The following is a 12,395-nucleotide window of genomic DNA, read 5'->3' as shown; positions in this document are numbered from 1 at the left end:
ATCGCTTTAAACTATTGTCATTGTAGTGCGTATTTAATGTGGCGCTGCACTTTGATGTTGTAGGAGTGATGTTATAACACATTAGTGTTGTTATAACAATTCTATATTTATTTAAAGTTGCGCATTTTGATGTGACGTCACATTTCTAAACCCCCCCCCCTCGTCACACATCGTCACAAATGTCTGACCCCGCTAGGTACGTGACGTCATTTATGGACGGCCCCTAAGATACGAAAATAAAAAACCCGCGAACATACTTGTGTATAATTCAGACATCATCAGTATAACAAAATCACACATTCTTAGTTCTTTCGGTAAAGTCACGTAGAAGGGAAATAATAAAATAATAAAAATAAAACATGATGTTTTACTTTTATTATTCATATTCTTGGTTCTTTCGGTAAAGTCACGTAGAAGGGAAATAATAAAATAATTTAACAATAATATGAATCCCTGCAGTCACGAAAGCTTTAAATCGACAAATCACACATGCCACCACTGTAGCATTGCAAGCCTCCACAAACCAGATTAAACAATCATGTCCGCAACAACGGAGAAAACTTCATGAACATCAATAATCAATAATGTTTGTGCAATTGCCTGACGTTAACCAATAACAACAAACTGAGGGACTGTGATCTTAAGAAGCTACTGGTGCATTGGCTTCCATCACGGTTATTATAACGGTGCTTGTCCTCATATGTCCAACTTCCTCTGCCCAGTGTTTCAACACCATCCGACTGCAACATCTTAACCACAGCACGCCTCTGATCATAAACACAGGCAGTCCCCGGGTTACGGAAGGGTTAGGTTCCCGAGAACGATCCGCACCCTGGGGACTTAGGGGCCGTCCATAAATGACGTCACGCACCTGGGGGGGGGGGGGGTCAGACACTTGCGACGATGTGTGACGAGGGGGGGGGGTTGAGAAATGTGACGTCACATCAAAATGCGCAACTTTAAATAAATATAGACAACACGTTCTACTTAATTAAATATATTTTTTAATACATGTTTTCTCCTACAACATCAGAGTGCAGTGCCACATTAAATACGCGCTACAATGAAAATAGTTAAAAGCAATTTGAAGCATATTTTATTTTGGGGGGGGGGGGGCAGAGCTTTGTGACGTCATACTTGAGGGGGGGGGTCTGACTTCTTGTGACGCCGTATGACGAGGGGGGGAGTCAAAAATCGTCCAAAATCGCGTGACGTCATATATGGACGGCCCTCTTACTTTACATATTTGGTGAGCCTAATCCTACATCCTCTTCCGACCGAGCAACCCACTCCTCCTCTTCGATGTCTTCATCAAGAATCACATTCTACCTGATAGGTGTTTGCTGTTGTGCTGAGATAACTCTCTGATTCGTTTTTTGTTGTTGTTGCTTCTGGTTGTACCACGTGTGGAACCTCAGTTCCTTAAGAAGCTCACAGCACGTGGAGTGAACCATCAGGCGGGTACCGCCTGGAAACACATCGGAAACCAACGATACGAACCGACTTTGTCTCCTGATTCAGTCGCCTCCCCAACCAGTTGTCGCGCATTTTCAAAAACACGCCCGTGATGTAGACAGTGTGCCCTCACGCCTTTACGCAATAGTTTCACGAACAGTGTTTTCCTTATACCCATAACTTAAATGCAACCTTTCAACAACCCGCATAATTTCGATTTAAAGCTTTCGTGACTGCAGGGATTCATCTTCTTGGTTCTTTCGGTAAAATCACGTAGAAGGGAAGTAATAAAATAATACAAATAAAACATAATATGTTTTAATGACTTTACCGAAAGAACCAAGAAGATGAACCCGCATAATATTCTTAGAATTTAGTTCGGATTTCTCTCAACCGAGTCACCTTCGTGGAGGGGAGGGGAAACCCCCAAAACATTTCATGAAAATGTTTGCTGCTGCATTAGTCGCGTTGAATTGTAAAGAAAAAGAGTTCCATTCATCCATGCCTCGTAGCGCCTTACTGACAAGAAACAACCTTTAGAGGATAGCAACATCACAACATGACTTCTGCTGTCTCCTCCTGCGATCGTTGTTGGCTTTACGCAGAAGCGAGAAGAGGCGGTCCCATGTTGCTTGGTTCACCTTCAGGGCTGTGTGTGTGTGTAAACTATCCCAAGCCTGAGTTAATAGTTGTTTAAAATATTTTGCTTTTCAAGATCCCCACTCAGCCAGTGGGGAGGGCGAAAGGGTGGATGCAGAGGGAGGGGTTGAGCCATGCGCTCTCATGGAGCGTGGAGATCCACGTTGTTCTGCAAAGGCCCAGGGCCATTCATAGGCTGGCCGACACCCCAATTCCCCAGTGCTCATGGAAACATAGCATGCACATGGATCCTATGCTAATCCATACAATTCCATATATGAGCAAGCCCAATATAAGTCTGTGGGCCCAATGCAAGTGTTTCGAACCTTAATTAGTATTCGAGGACTACATTTCCGTCTACGGACTGTATTACATTTTCGGAAGATTTAATCTTGTATGTGACCCTGTGTAAGTTCACGGGTCCAATATTACGCCCGTGCATCTTCTTCCATACAGTGTGTTCGGTGTCTGTGTCATTCTGTTGGCTGCATGCAAGTGTGGGGTCCAGTCTTAAGCTGTGGTTCCTATTGCATGTCTATAGGCTCACTTTGTTTCGTCGCGGTAAGTTCGTGTTGTTATTTATGCCTTTTGTTGGATACAATTTCTTGATTTGTTAAATGTATATTTAATTTCTGACGGTTTAATTGAATGCTTTATATAAATATGATTCAGCCCTGAATTTGATTATGCGTATCATTATTGTAGCGCATTGTGAAATGCAATTAGCATGAATGATGCTATATAAAACTAAAATTATTATGATTGCCTATGAGCCCAATTCAATACCCGTAATCATATTTTCCCAATGTTAACCTGTGAGACTATTTTATTTAAAAATAAATCCACTTCAAAATCGCTTACACTTTAGACTTTTTTCACAATATGCATGCAGACGAGTGTCCACAAATGTTAAAATATATCACGATGAATCTCCTGCACAAATGATTCAGATACTGATCGTTTCTAATAATACTGAAGGTCATGACACTGCTCTTTCTGCCTCTTCTTTCGCACAGCTTGAATTTCCGTTTCCTTCCCGTCTTCTCTTTTTTCTTTCCCCAAGCTCGCATAACCTTGTCCAATTCACGATCCACGTTGAACTCTCATCGATTAGAACTTTGACGGCGCTAATTGTTGCTGGGCACTTGACGTTTTTTTCAAGGCCTTTGGGTTTGTGCTCAGCAAATTGTGTTTAGAAGCAAAAATCTGCAGGTATTCTCTCTATGTTACCGCCCGTGCCACCAACGCACTCGGCTCTCAACTTCGAACCTTTTAGGTGGTTCCACCAACATCTTTGCTTCATTTATTGCACCGGTGGAGATTCTATTCTGTGCTGGATATACCCACACGTACGGTAGTCCTTCGGTTAACGTTTTTAATCCGTTCCACAAAAACTGCTGTGAACAGAAATAACTGCTAATCGGATTCACCTATACGTCATGGGACCTCATTTGCCAGTACCAAAATATGAGAATAGGTTTTTCCCTTTTTTTTGGCAACAAAACAGGTGTTAAGATGTTAAAACATCATACTGAAACCTTTTGCAAGGAATCATGTCTGCATTAACCACAATACTTGTGGTCTAACACACCGTTTGAGACTAGGCTCGAAAGAAAGCTGTCTCTGGTGTGGACCAATCAGTTTCAAAGACAATGCATATATTATCAGAGGATGTTTTTTGCTTGCATTCTGACCACAAAACCGCCACTTTTTTCAATTTTTTCTTGCTGTGGATTTCACACATGATGATGATTGCTTGTGTTGCAGTCGAAATTTCGTGATTATTTTTATTTAATAAAATAATATATTTAAATTATTTATTACTTCCCTTCTACGTGACTTTACCGAAAGAACCAAGAATATGAATCCCTGCAGTCACGAAAGCTTTAAATCAAAATCTTAACACCTGTTTTGTTGCCAGAAAAAAGGGGGAAAACCCCTATTCTCGGATTCACCTATACTGTACGTTGAAAACTAAGAGTCTGCGCTAGAGAGCTGTTTCCACTGCCAAAACAGAAAATATTGTGTAAACAAAGCCAGGCGAGGTCGTTGATTGGCTCAGCCCCACTTACGAGCGCTCGGAGTAGCCGAAATTGGCGCCCCCCTGCGTGCATAGCGTAAACGTACCGCTAATTAAAATGTTAACAGAAGTCAACACCTGTGGGAGGCTAAACGTTAACCGACAAACCGTTAACCCGATGTCACAGTTAACCAAGGGACCGCTGTGTTGCATTTAGTGGGGGGCAGCAGCCACGATTGCAACGGTCAAACTTAGCGAATCTTCATTCAGATGCGTGTCGCGGTGTGTAATGGTTAGCAGCACACCGGAATTGCGATCCAGACGTCCACGGTTCGATCCGATCTCCCACAGCGGCAGTTGAAATAGTGGGGGAAGTTTCCTAAGCTCCCTCGCCAATGTCTCTCCCCTATACCCTCCGGCAGTATAAATGGGTTCGTCACATTAGCGGTTGTTAGTCGATGGGCAGGTAACGTGTGGCCGCTGTGGCGGTAGTGAAGCTTTACTCGCTTCCCGAACGCCAGTGGCCAATCAACGACCTCGCCTGGCTTTGTTTACACAATATTTTCTGTTTTGGCAGTGGAAACAGCTCTCTAGCGCAGACTCTTCGTTTTCAACGTATAGGTGAATCCGAGAATAAGGGTTTTCCACATTTTTCTGGCAACAAAACAGTTGTGTTAAGATGTTAAAACACCAAAATGAAACCTTTTGCAAGGAATCATGTCTGCATTAACCACAATACTTGTGGTCAGAAGGCAAAAAGCCATACTCTGATAATTATATATGCATTGTCTTTGAAACTGATTGTCATCTCCGTGTGAATCTTTGACGGGCATAAATAATACTAAGAAAAAGAAAAAACTCGCCTGCAAACAAATCCGAATGCTCTGAGAGAACGACTGTACTTTCATTTGGAATCCATACATTGATCCACATATGCAACACAACCGCTTCCAGTTGGCAAGAAGCCAAATCAAGTTATCGCTTTTGCATGATTTATTTATTAGATGCGATGATATTATTATTTTTCCCTTGGTCTAAAATATGACCAACATTACTCACCCATTAATAGAGGACAAAGACAAAAGACAAAGATGTCCCAGAGAATCTTAACAGACTGTTGGGGCAACACCAAGCCTGGCCTCCTTTGTCTCCCCAGTGCTGATGTTTACACACTGCACCAGATACTCATTTGACGCTAAGTCGACCTAGGCGAGACCCAGGACTGGTTCAGACATTCTTCACCAATGTTGGTCGTGAGCGGGAATGGAACTCGTGTCACTGGGGTTCGTAGCGCAGCGCGCTAACCGGTGCCGTATCCGCTCCCCACTCACCAAATGCAAAACACGCGATCCGAACGCAACACCTTCCTAAACACGGCCTTTTGTGGTGTTTAATTTAACTGGTGCACCTTACACATCGGTAATGAATGCTGCAGATAACTAAATGTGGTGCAGTAGTCTTTGCAGAGAATGCATGACCCCATTTTCACGCAGAAGAGATATAAATAAGACATATCTAGAACCTGATGCTAATGGAACAGGGCATGCATGATGATGGCAGCTCTTACACATCCCTTAAAGAAGGTTAAAGGGGTATTTTTTTTACCAAATGAAAACCCCCGAAACGTGGACCTATAAGAAGAATAAAAACATGTCACTGTAAAATATTTAACGTTGAGCTGAAGCTTATACACGATTTAATTAAGATTATTTCCTTAAACTCCCACAGTTTATTTTTCATTTGCTTTAGCGGTATGTTTATTCATTTTTTATGATAAGGAAATGACTGATTTAAAATTCACCACCAAACTAAGAAGTGCCTGAATTTCAACACGTTGATGAAGTATTTTATATACATAGACAGATACACTGTGAAATTACTTTCATGATTCGCGAGTTTACCAACAACCCAGGACAAGCAATGGTAACTGTGTAACAATTAGATGTTGTAAAGAAATAATTAAGGCGAGCAAACACCGTGTCGATACACCACTGGCCCCACTTACTCATGGGAAATAACGGATGACTGGAATAAGTGAATACAAACACAGGTGAGGCGGCCAGAAACGAAATGATTTACAAGTCAATTACAAGAAGATCGAGGCTCATGATGGACATATCTACCATCAATAGTGTGCAATGGATCTGAGCTTATTCACTTTACAAACCGTCATGGTCACAGATAACAGCCTTGTTTGCTGGTGATTGAGTAAATCTTCGCCTTCGACTCCTTCCCCCCCACCCCTCCGAATGCTGACACAGATTTAGGATTAGCCAACCAACGCCTTCAATGAGTGATCTGAATTCAATTTTGAAATCGTGTTTTTTTTCTTCATTTTTCTCATACTGGAGAAAAGCGTCGTATAACCCAGGACAAGACTATATCACGTGTGGGAAAACAAACAATAAACACACCTCCTGACAGCCTTGTCAAAATTGTGGAGTAATTCTTTTTTGAACTGCATCAAATTACGCTTCCCCCTACCCCTCCTCCCATACCATTACGTACTTCCAAGGTCCCCACCTGGGACACTGAACGCTATAAAATCCTTCCGTGACCTACATATCCGAAGGCGACGATTTGAATTCGAAATATTTGTAGTCCTACGTCCGATTTTTTTTAGGGTTGTTATTTTTTTTTTACAATTCAGTTGCAATGTCTGTGGGGATGACACGATCTTGGGGGCCACCCCAGTCCGGACAGCGTGACAAGGAACTTGACACGACACGGGGGTTCGACGGACGTGTGAAGTCTGTCGAATGTGCAGGCATACACTCCGTAGAGACACCTGCGCGTTTAATCTTTACAACGACCGAATTGAATGTGTCTCTCGATTTAATGATAAAGGTGTTGGGGTTGTTTTTTTTAATGTTTGTTTACGTACAAGTGTTTATTCACGTTTTCCAACCGCATGGGATACTTCCAATAATAATAACAGCACAAACATACACACACACTTCCCAAAAATTACGGCTCGTGTGGGTCCTTGAATAATTGCAAAGGGTTGGTCGTTCTTTGTTTAAGTAAACACAAGACGGGTGGGGGTGGAGGGATTTGGGGTAGTGGTTGACATATGGGAGGGGGGAATCCCATGCGATTAACAAGGGGGGGGTGGGGGGGGGGTCCCAACGGCACTGGGACGAGGTGGGTTCCCGGACGTGCGGAGTGTGAAGGGAGAGAGGCTGGTGCTTGAAAGGGTTATCTAAGAATGGATCCCCATGCTGATTTCAAATCTGCCTCCTTCCCCTTTAAGTATGTATCCCAGGTTAGGTGGCGTTGCCTTTAAGGAGACAAACCGTCATGTGATGTGTCTTCTGGGTTGCAATCCTCCTCCCGGAGCTGATCAAATATACACGCTCCATTGCGTTGTGGTTCGTTGTTATTTCGTGAATACTATTTATTGGACGGGGGACTCACTCGACACATTTGTGGCTGGATTTCAGAGCGGTTTTATAGAAAATAATTTAGGCGTTAAAAAAAACACAATTGCGTGATCTTTCACGTTCAGTGAGAATATTATTAATTTTCTCAAAGATGTTCAACATTTATCAAGGGCGTAAAAGCCGCGTGCTATGGGATCTGTGGTGACAGCGAGTATAGTTTAGTAAATAAATAAGTCACTCCAATAGCTATTTCTCTAAATCTTTGGAAATGTGTAATGCATACGTAAATACGCCTATCCTCGATTGCTTACGTGTTTACAAGTCGTTTTCACTGTTAAACAAATTCCTGACCTCAAGAGGCATATTAAAAATAGCTTCTTGTTTAATCGTGATATCTAATTGCCCCACAGGTGAAATACACTAACATAATTGAGATTGGAAGAAGAAAAAAATATTTGCCGAATTGCTCGCAGTAATTGTGTTTTGCAAACAATTAGCAGTAGGTTACAGTGAATGAATTTTACGACAAAAGCAGTCGCATTTTTTGTCCCCCTTTACCACGTACACGCCTGCTAAACAATTCCCTTGTATGTTTAATGCGGGACCTGTTCCATTTTAATATAGTGGAGAAGTTACGGTGTAATGTTAGCTTATGCCCTGGACATACACGCTTGGCATACAGATGCATTTGTTTTCAAATCCCACCTGCATTGAATTGTTCCTGTCATATGCTGAATGTCCCATGCATTCTATTATTAAACTAAAATGAATAACTCTTTGGTTCTCTCGGTAATATGAATACATCGACAAGGCACAATTTATATTTACTGATTTCGTTTGTGACAATAGTATTGCTCAACATATATTATGTATGAATAAAATAATAGGTTTTCCCCCCTTTTTTCTGGCAACGAAACTGAAACCTTTTTACAAGGAATCATGTCTGTGTAATGGGTTCCGGAGACACTTGTAGACGTAACTTCTTTATTACAATACAACATTCCAACAGTCCTGATACTCTGTTACAGCCTAGGGACACAGCCTAGGGACACAGCCTCCTCTTAGCGTACCTGACTCTGGCTACGCTCTGGGGTCCTCCGGCTACAATTACCCTAGGGGAGGCTACCTGACCCGACCAAGCCAAGGTGCGGGTCTAGACTCTGGCTTCCTCGGAACTCGCCCTTACAAGGAAGTAGAGCCGGGAGTCCCAGAGTCCCACCATTGGCCCGCACAGCGTCCCGGCCCTTACAAGGACAAGCGGGACGAGGGGGTCCAGGGTCCTAAGCTGGCTGGTCTTGGGTCTTGAGCTGCGACTGGCCCCGATCGGCTAGGGAGCGGCCCTTTTATCCCTCTTGCCCATCGAGGGGTGGGGTTGTGTGGGATCCCAGATACCCCACAGCCCCCCGTTGGTGGCGCCAAGGGGCTCAGCTGTCTGGGTTGTCTGGGATCCTAGAGCCCGGCGCCAAGGGCTTAGCTGCCTAGGATCCTAGAGCCCCCAGCAGCCCCTCCCCTCTTGGGCTGGCACAGTGGCCCCTACCCTGGGGGTCCGAGGTACCTGCAAATGGGCCCTGTCCACCACTGCCCGTAAGTGTGGCCCATCTATGGAACTACATCTGTATTAAATTTCGATTTGTATTAACCACAATACTTGTAGTCAGAATGCAAACAAAAAACATACTCTGATAATATATGCATTGTTCTTGAAACTGATTGGTCCACACCAGAGACAGCTTTCTTTTGAGCCTCGTCTCAAACGGTCTTAGACCAGAGGACGCCAAAAGGGGAAAACCCTATTCTTATATTTTGGTACTGCAAAGGAGGTCCCATGATGTAGATGTTCATCCCCGAGCTCTCATTACTCTTATAGTGCATTTGCTTTGAGCTGTACGCCTTTTGGCGTCCACTGGTCTAACACCATTTGAGACGAGGCTCTAAAGAAAGTTGTCTCTGGTGTAGACCAATCAGTTTCAAGGACAGTGCATATAATATCAGAGTATGTTTTTTGTTTGCATTTTGACCACAAGTATTGTGGTTAATGCAGCCATGATTCCTTGTAAAAAGGTTTAAGTTTTGTTGCTATTAAAAAAGGGGAAAAACCTTTTCTTATATTTTGCTACTGGCAAAGAGGTCCCATGATATATAATGTATTTTCTACTTAATGCTTCGAGAAGTTTACATAACTCTATAAATTTTATTTTCCCTGTAGTCAAAGACAATTTGGGAGAAAAAAGCATTCAACATCTGTTTGCTTTATTACATTATGTGGTATATCAGGCAACTGTACGGCGTTAGCCTTTAAACATTTAGGCCCTTCCTAATTACGCCTGCTGCATGGGCAATGGTACACCAGTGGATGCAAATGTGTCTGTGGACCTATTCCTTACAAACCAACGACTCTAGAGAGGAAACCCACGAATACCTAAATTGTGAAGGATATAGCAATAATCCAGTAACATGTTGGAGAAACATGCAATAATGTGGCATTAAAAACAAAGCCTGAAACAACAATTCCACGCTTGGTGCAGGGCAATGCTGAGCTCGCCATACTGCCAGTGACATTGCAGAACCCTTGCCTGCATAAAATATACTGTTAAGCCCATCATGCCAAAAGGGCCATTAAAGCGAGTACTACTTTGTGGGGATGTCAACAGTGATTGTTCAATGGATATATTCAGCCATGCCATTGCAATGTTGAATGTCAGCCACTCGTTCTGAGCTATAAATGTCGGATAAGCATTGCCTACATGAACATTTGAAATGGAAATCACTTTGTTTCAATGTTCCTGTTTGCCTCAGTACACTGCTTGTGATTATTAATTACGATTTGAAAAGGTAATCCCAACAACAAGCACGATGACTTGTCAAAACATCTCATAGCGAATTGCCTGCTGTGTATACATCTACGTAATAAGTTAACACGTTGTGATTATTCTGTCGAGATTTGCACCAAATTTGCTTCATACAGAACGTTGTAATGATACTGTATAGTGTTCATTCAGTGCTAGATTGCATTCAGTTATTCATTACTCATTTATCATGCATCCAAAAGTAATGCGTTTATCACATTTGCGTCTTACTTGCTGCACATATACATAAATTAATAAACCGGGAAATGCATTAGTGCAAAAAAATCCAAAATTAAAACGTGACGTCCTTGAATTAAACATGGAGACTGTAGGCTTATTCATGAGGTGGGTAATTACATCCGTTTTAAAAAGAACAGTTATAATTTCTCATTTTAATCCCGGTTGTGACACACAGACACACACACACAGGCGGGTGTGAGTTAGTGGAGTGTCACCTCGAGGCAAACTTTCCAGGACCACTGACGACAGACAAGTCCCCCCGACCGCCCATTTAAACTCCCCTCCACGCGTACACTTCCCAATCAACAACAACAGCATTCATTTCCCCGGGCTGGCATTCCTTTATTATTTCATTCCTTCAACACTTGAAAGCTCCCGCCGGTCCGTGCAGCGTTCATCCATGACATCAGCACAGTCAGCACCTACCGGCATAATGACTGATTTTGAGATACATTTCGAGATCATTTTGTTGTCTGACCTGCAATTACCATTGGACACTCCTGAAAATATTTTATCTGCGACGCGCGTCTGGTTGTCTATTAAATATTGCCCAGATTTCACCCACACAACTTCGGTCAAAAACATTTTCTGTAGCTGCCCCGATGGTTTGTAACCACGTTCTTTTCTAGTCTCCTGGCATCATCTTGCCATCTCTGTCCTTACTCAAACTGACGATTAAAATCCCTAAAGTTGAAGTGTGAATGTAATTTTCACAACATAATTGCTATGATGTTTCTTTTTTAATCTGTTGTGGAATGCTTTGATGTTGTTTGCCGACCGAGTCGCCCATGAAAAAAAGAGCTTTTTAGCTCAATGTGCTTTACTCGGTGGGAAATAAACTTCTGATTCTGATTCTAAACGAATGTGTCTCGTCACACGCATTACACTACCCCGACCTATTGGCACCCAAGCTCGCAACGACAACCTCCGTACTCCGGCGCTTTGCTGCCTGTAGAGTATTGGCATCACAACAAGGCGCATACTTTAGCATACGACGCCTTGGAGAGAAAACGGAACGGGTCAAGACCAAAAAAAATGCCTAGCAGAGGCGGACACATGGACTCTGTGGTGGTCGGCTCTTTTAGCATTAAATATTAAACGCCACACTTTCGCCCATCAAAGCTCACGCTACTTTCGCCTCGCTTATGAGAAACGGCTTTGGCACAGGATGAGCCAATATAGCGATATCGATTGCTAATAACGGACACTTAAGGGTGAAGCGAGTGTTAAGCGTTAACAGTAAATAATGGCCAGGTTTTTTTTTTACGTCGTTCCAGTCAGCTTTAATCCTCCCCCCCCCCCTAAAAAAATTGAGAGCGAGAGTGAGTGAGCAGTCAAAACCTCTCCAAGTTTGAGCTGCGACCAGCGCAGTAAAGGCGAAGCAACGGCCACTCATCTTCCTTATTGCAAGTGCCCGCGGCCACAGCCACCGTTACGAAGAAAAGTGGCGCGCATTGAGATGTCACTTGTAAATGCAGCCATGGAAGAAGAAGAAGGGAAAAAAAGCGAACAGTGTTTGCATTGATTTTCACTCAGGCTACATTACTCCAAATGTATTATTGTATAAATGAATTACCGCGTCGCATTAGTGCGTGTACGCCATGCATTTTTAACGCGCGTCTTCGCAACACTCGTTGCCATCGCGCGAGCGAGCGACGCTGCTGCTGCTGTGGCCGCTGCACCGATACGACACTTGGGGCACGACACACTCCGAAGCGCTCTTTGAGCCTCGGAGAGATTGACACTTCGAGCAATGGTCCAGGAGGAGGAGGAGGATGGAGATTGCGAGCGCTGGCATCGTCACCGGAGATC

This window comes from Lampetra planeri, chromosome 20 (assembly GCF_965212315.1).
Source record: "Lampetra planeri chromosome 20, kcLamPlan1.2.h2, whole genome shotgun sequence".
Classification (NCBI taxonomy): domain Eukaryota; kingdom Metazoa; phylum Chordata; class Hyperoartia; order Petromyzontiformes; family Petromyzontidae; genus Lampetra; species Lampetra planeri.
Note: the sequence above shows the minus strand (reverse complement) of the source record.